The sequence below is a fragment of the Salvelinus sp. IW2-2015 genome, linkage group LG27 (genome assembly GCF_002910315.2).
Source record: "Salvelinus sp. IW2-2015 linkage group LG27, ASM291031v2, whole genome shotgun sequence".
NCBI classification, from domain to species: domain Eukaryota; kingdom Metazoa; phylum Chordata; class Actinopteri; order Salmoniformes; family Salmonidae; genus Salvelinus; species Salvelinus sp. IW2-2015.
The window spans coordinates 24,253,842-24,261,278 of record NC_036867.1 but is presented as its reverse complement, the minus strand read 5'-3'; the positions used below and the strand labels follow the sequence as shown (position 1 = coordinate 24,261,278).

The following is a 7,437-nucleotide window of genomic DNA, read 5'->3' as shown; positions in this document are numbered from 1 at the left end:
TGTTAAATTCACGTGAGTTATAGATCTGTCATTCTCATTGAAAGCAGTCTAAGAAGTGGAATATCTGCATTATTTCTATGCTTCCTGTTCTTAAATTTAGTTTTTGAGTCTTTTACTTAGTTTTTTTTACATCAGCTTCAAACAGCTGAAAATACAATACTTGTGGTTATGCAAAATATATTTCTAAGCGGTTTACATTTGACACTATATTTGCTTGTTTTGTCACAAACTGAAATTAGGCAAACTGTTCAAACTTTAGCAACCAGGAAATGGCAGGGTGATTTCTGCATAGTAGACCTTTAATTGCAAGGTTTTATTACCTTGTGTTTTACCAATTAGTTTCCCAATGGCATGGAGTTCGTTAGATAAGGGCAAAATAAAAGTTAGTAACTACTTACCTAACTGTTAGCTAAGGCTACTATCATGATCTCAATTAGTTAGCTAGGCTAATTGAAAAGTGAAAAAAATCTGTCCCAACCCTAGAACACAAAATCATCCAGCAGCACTACTGGTGAAAATATATTCCTTGCTGCTAATAGGGCGCTGGGGAACTGTCTACTCCCGCGCCCCTCAAGGTGCCGCCCCCGAATAGGCATGCTGCAAATACTCCCTACAGCACAGAGGTCTCTCAGCCGTAGATGCTGAGTGCAGGGAACTAGTACACGAGACGGCAACGCGACCCTACGCATCTCCAAGGTAAAAAAGTCTATACATGCGTATTTTCAGGGTGATGATAGCCGTAGCCTATGTGTGAAATGTAATACAAGAAAACGACGAATTTGATATGGTATCGAGTAATATTTAGCTGTGTCCGCTGGATACATATTCGGCAGAGGGAGAGAAGGTTGAAGAATGCTTTTGGCATTCTGCTAAGGATGCCTCAATTTGCAACCTCAGTCTGGCTGGCTGGTGATCTTAATATCTGCTGCATTTGCTAGCATTTGATCTGTAGTTAGCTCACTGTATGCCGATAATAAAACGGGATGTAAAGATAGGATACAATTGGGGAATGGATGACTGAGCAACGGGGACCACGAACGGAATGAACATTTACAGATTTATTTTTCAACTTCCATATTGAGTGCTAGCTAGCCTCGCTGAAGCATTACCTGCAACGGCGCTTCAGACATACCTAGCAAGCTATACTGAACATTTAGCAAAATTTCACGGGTTTACAATATAGCCAGCTATCAATAGCTTGCTGAAGATTAGAATAACAAACATTGTGGCTCTCTGTACAAGAGAGTTATCTAGCAAATGGTATATGTTTTTCCTAAAGTTTAACATTACAGCGTTTAATCCAGTGAGCACGAACGCCTTCAATCTTGCTATCTTCACAGGGCAGTTATATTTGAAATATTTGTAACTAACAACAAATGCCAGTGAGAATGGCAATGACCCAGCAATGGGATATGGTTGGTATGTCAAATGCAGGCGGCTAGCTTTGATGTTTGTCGCACGTGCAACGTCTTCTCATTCACATGTGCGTCCACATTTACAACAACAACCAATCATCACTATTATCATCACTACACATTTGTCCCATTTCGTCGAACTTTAAAAACGTTTAACCTTTAAAGCGTTTCGTTCTACAATAGAGTTATTTATGCTGGTGGATTAATAGTGACAATTTAACAACAATAGAGACATTTACTTACAGATTTGAGCTGTAGGCGATGTGCATGTGACTGACACTGACTGTATGTGACTGACACTGACTGTATGTGACTGACACTGACTGTTGACAGACAGGGGGAGAACCTGCGCGTGCTGAAGTGTAAAATCCCAGGGAAATGACCTATGGCGATGATAACAGGCACGAGGGGACAAGGTCAACAACTGATGGGATGGATGCTCATGGTCAACTAACAAGGATAGCATAGGCTACTCCATTTTCAATACGTTCATATTAGTCGGCCACACTGCTTGTTAGTTCAGTCTACCACTGCAGCATCAGGACCATCAGGTCCGTTTGTATTTCTTGTCCTCTTGTGAGTAAACAAAAACATAGCAAGATGGTGATACCTATATGCAACTTGAGGGCCATGATGAGTATTGCACAAAGAATGAACAGGGTAATGACTTGTTAAACTTCATTCTGACATTTCAGATTGTCTAGCCCATGGCTCATTCTGTGATGCTGTATGAAAACTTGACTCTGCCACTTATTCCCACATACTGGGTCTGTTTTTTGTCACCTAGGAGGAGAACTCAATATAACCTTTAGGGAGAGAGGAGTGGGGTTGAAGGAAAGGAAAGAGGAAGAGAGTTTTGCCAGGCGTCACTTATCTTGGATTACATGGAGAAAAGTAAGGTCTGCTTCCTGGAAAACACTGATAATGAAGGCCAAATGTAACTATGCCTATGTAATGAGTCTAGTGATTTTATAATATTAGTAATAATAACCTCTATAACTGAGTGGTGACCAGTCCACACATTACGTTTTAAGATCGGCTTGTAAAATCACCAATGAGAAAACCAAAGCCCTATTGTGATTGTGTATAAATGGAAAATTATGCATACAGATGTACCAGACCATATGAAACGAAAAGCATTCGAATGGATTATAGGGGGTGTTGAAAGCCAGCCAATATCTTTCTCTTGACCTTACCCTTAGTGTCCTCTAGAGCAGCGGTCCCCAACCTTTTTTGCACCACGGACAGGTCTCATATAGACAATATTTTGTAGGCCTAACGTGATATTATAAAATATATATATTATAAAAACATAACGTGCATATTTTTATCTAATGACCATATAATAAAAACATTGCAACTCACCATGTCATTGTTTGTTTCCCAGCAACAAGATGGTTGATTGTTAGACAGTGACATGTTCCTTGTGTCCAGTCTACCCTCTAATTTAGTTTGTTGCCGTCATTGCGGAAATCCCAGCTTCGCAGACATAGGATGTTGGAAATGGAAGCAACATTTTAAGTGCTTTTGTGGCTCTCAGGATATTCAGCCTTGATTGAAAACCAGAAGGTCGGTAGAGATTAAGTTATCTCAAACATACTTTTAAGGCCACCGTCATTTCCAACCACAAGGAGTTGATCTTCTTCCTGCATGGACATGGACGATTCACCTGGGACATTCACAAATGGGTCGCAGATCCATTCCTTCGCACTTCGTGAGTCTTTAGCGGTTGGGAAGTAACGCTCAAGCTCCGTTGACAGTGAAGCTAGGTGATTGCGCACCACCTGGGAGAAAGACGTCTCAGTCGCCCCCAAAATCCCTGCTAATGTTTGGAACATGTCAAATTATATGCCCCTGTCCACTCGCCGTCCCCACAGTTCCCGTTTGGCTTTGAATGCAGCCACTTTATCTGCAAACTTACAGACCGTTGTCATTCTCCCCTGAAGTGACAGATTGAGTTTGTGGAACAGGTTGAATATGTTGCGCAGGTAAGCAAGGTTTGTGACCCATTCCTCATCATTGAAATATGCTGGCGGTGGTGACTTTTTTAACTGAAAGAAGAAGAAAAAAGCACACGCTTTTTAAGTTCTGCCCACAAATTTTCATAGGATTGAGGTCAGGGCTTTGTGATGGCCACTCCATCACATGTTGTCCTTAAGCCACTTTTCCACAACTTTGGAAGTATGCTTGGGGTCATTGTCCATTTGGAAGACCCATTTGCGACCAAGATTTAACTTCCTGACTGATGTCTTGAGATGTTGCTTCAATATATCCACATAATTTTCCTGCCTCATGATGCCATCTATTTTGTGAAGTGCACCAGTCCCTCCTGCAGCAAAGCACCCCCACAACATGATGCTGTGCTTCACGGTTGGGATGGTGTTCTTCGGCTTGCCTCACCCTTTTTCCTCCAAACATAACAATGGTCATTATGGCCAAACATTTAGATTTTTGTTTCATCAGACCAGAGGACAAAAAGTACAATCTTTGTCCCCGTGTGCAGTTGCAAACCGTAGTCTGGCTTTTTTAGCTTTTCAGGTTATGTTGATATATGACTCATTTTACTGTGGATATAGACACTTTTGTGTATAGACACGTTTCCTCCAGCATCTTCACAAAGTCCTTTGCTGTTGTTCTGGGATTGATTTGCACTTTCCGCACCAGTACGTTCATCTCTAGGAGACAGAATACGTCTCCTTCCTGAGCGGTATGACGGCTGCGTGGTCCCATGGTGTTCATACTTGCGTACTATTGTTTGTACAGATGAACGTGGTACCTTCAGGTGTTTGGAAATTGCTCCTAAGGATGAACCAGACTTGTGGAGGTCTCCAATTCTTTTTCTGAGGTCTTGGCTGATTTCTTTTGATTTTCCCATGATGTCAAGCAAAGAAGCACTGAGTTCGAAGGTAGGCCTTGAAATACATCCACAGGCACACCTCCAATTGACTCAAATGATGTCAATTAGCCTATCAGAAGCTTCTAAAGCCATGACATCCTTTTCTGTAATTTTCCAAGCTGTTTAAAGGCACAGTCACCTTTGTGTATGTAAACTTCTGACCCACTGGAATTGTGATACAGTAAATTAGTGAAATAATCTGTCTGTAAACAATTGTTGGAAAAATTACTTGTCATGCACAAAGTAGATGTCCTAACTGACTTGCCAAAACTATAGTTTGTTAACAAGAAATTTGTGGAGTGGTTGAAAAACTAGTTTTAATGACTCCAACCTAAGTGTATGTAAACTTCCGACTTCAACTGTACGGGGACGACGTCGTAGATGCACTTATTGATGAAGCCGGTGACTGAGGTGGTATACTCATCAATGCCATTGGCTGAATCACAGAACATATTCCGATCTGTGCTAGCAAAATGTATTTAATTTTTGTCAGTTAATAACAAATTCGTAGTTACAATGACGACCTACACCGGACAAACCCGGACGATGCTGGGCCAATTGTGCACCACCCTATGGGACTCCCAAACACAGCCGGTTGTGATACCGTCTGGAATCAAACCAGGGTGTCTGTAGTGACGCCTCTAGCACTGAGATGCAGTGCCTTAGACCGCTGCTCCACTCGGGAGCGCAGTCCTGTTGCGTAGCATCCGCGTCATCTAACCACTTCCATATTGAGCCAGTCACTGTTACTTCCTGCTTTAGTTTAGTTTTTGCTTGTAAGCAGGAATCAGGAGGATATAATTATGGTCAGATTTACCAAATGGAGGGCGAGGAAGAGCTGTGTATGTGTCTCTGTGTGTGGAGTAAAGTTTTTTTTCTTCCTATGGTTGCACATGTGACATGGTGGTAAAACTTAGGTGAAACAGATTTAAGTTTGCCTGCATTAAAGTCCACGGTCAACTGAAAACTGTACCAGCTCTATATTATCCGTGTTGTCGTTCAGCCACGGCTCTGTGAAACATAAGATCTTACAGTTTTTTATGTCCCGTTGGTAGGATAGTCTCGACCTTAGAGCATCGCGTTTGTTTTCCAGTGATTGCACGTTGGCCAATAGAACCAATGTTAGTGGCGATTTACTCACTCGCCTCCGAATCCTCACAAGGCACCCTTGACCTTCTCCCTCTGTGTCTCCGCCTTTTTCTCACACAAATGATGGGGATTTCGGCCTTGTCTCCGGAAAGCAAGTCTATCCTTTTGTCGGACATTAAGGTGAGTAATTGCTGTTCTGATGTCCAGAAGTTATTTTCGGTCATAAGAGACGGTAGCAGCAACTTTATGTACAAAATAAGTTACAAACAATGCGAAAAAACTAACAAAATAGCACACTTGGTTAGGAGCCCATAAAACTGCAGCCATCCCGTCCGGCGACATTATAAGTGATCATTGATTCACAATAGTAAGATTTTTATTTAACTAGGCAATTCTTATTTACTATGACAACCTACCAGGGAACTTCCTTGTTCAGGGGCAGAATGACAGATTTTTACCTTGTCAGCTCAGGGACTCGATCCAGCAACCTTTTGGTTACTTGCCCAACGCTCTAACCACTAGGCTATCTGCCGCCTTAAATGAAGCAGGGGACTAAAATGCATTGTCTAGACAGAGAACAGATACTCAAACAACAGGCAGTGTGAGAGGTTAATGTTAGTTGTGACTTCTTCAGTTACGTTTGTAATAATGTTATTACAATCTTATTTCTCTGGCATTCTTAGATTGACACGTTGTTGTCTTTTGGTAACGTCACTGAAGTTTTTGAAAGAGAACAGAACAGACACTCACCATGTAAATAGAGAGGGAGAAACTCCTTGAGATGCACCTAAACAAGTTTGTCTCTGGGGTTTGAGTTTCAGTGTGTGTGCGTGTGCTTGAGCGAGAGAGTGTGAGTGTGCGCTTTGACACATACCCTCCTTTGGCAGGGTTGGTGTGAGAAAGTAATGCCCCCGTTGGATGCCCCCGGGAGACGGGGGTAAAGAGGGAAGTGGCTCATTCATTCCGGCAGTACTAGCGGAGAGGAAAGGAAACGTCTGGTCAGCACAACCACAGCGTTCCAAAGGCGTTGCATGGATGTAGCCTGGCTAAGTGACTCATACTGTACCAATTCAGTTTCCATCACTTATCTCAAAGAGCCATACAGCAGTAAGTCAGTTAGCCAGAGAGACCCCCCCCCCCCCACCACCACTTTTTGGTCTGTTGATCTGCACTCGTTCTGTAGGATGTTATTGAGTAGGTCATAAGATYGCAGCTGACACAGATTGTGCCTTATCAAAGAGTATGACATCAGTCATGTCGTGATATCAGTCATTCATTTTGAGTTCTGGACATTTTGTCTGAGAAGTTGTTTTGATTCTTTCTTCTTTCAGTGTTCAGCTGCCTGCCAAGTCTGTCCATACCTGATTAGCAGCGGGTTCGTGTACTGTAGTGTGTTAATCCTTTGATCACAGTGGTTCTGTCTGATAAACCATGCCTCTGTCATCTCAAGGTTGCACCAGAACATTGATGAGAACTAATGACCATGTAAAGACAAGCTGAGCAGTGGACAGGGTCAAAAACAGAAATATAATTACTAGAATGGAACATCTCCATTCAAGTCAACGTTCCATAATACTATTTCTATGTGTCAAAAAACAAAACAGCATCTCCTTGGATATAGTGCTGGAGAGTTAGTCATATTTGATGCAATTATTTTGGGAACTGCAGAGAACTGTATATCAGGGGCTTAAACCTGCTAATGTTTCAGACAGAGGCTTTTCAATACGTTCCAAGAAGTATTTTACACTGTAAATGTTATCATATGCTTGCATTGGCAATGTCTTTTGGAACAACGAGATTCTGCCAATGCTTTTACATGTTTCGTTTTAAAACTGAAGTGGGGAGTAGACTAGAGGTCAACCATTTATGATTTTTCAACGCCGATACCGATTATTGGAGGACCAAAAAAATCCGATGCCGATTTTTATATATATTTGTAATAATGACAATTACAACAATACTGAATGAACACTTATTTTAAATTAATACATTAATAAAAGTCAATTTAGTCTCATAAATAATGAAACATGCAAAAAC

The 7,437-nt window shown here is 41.6% G+C and overlaps 1 protein-coding gene across 1 annotated transcript in view; it reads left to right on the top strand.

Annotated features, from left to right (window-relative positions):
• Positions 1–616: 616 nt before the first annotated feature.
• LOC139023118 (uncharacterized) overlaps positions 617–7,437 on the top strand; it is a 48,402-nt gene continuing 41,581 nt past the window's right edge. The window contains exon 1 of the mRNA XM_070435524.1: positions 617–696. The gene's annotated coding sequence lies outside the window, so the exon portion shown is untranslated. The remainder of the gene's footprint in view (positions 697–7,437) is intronic.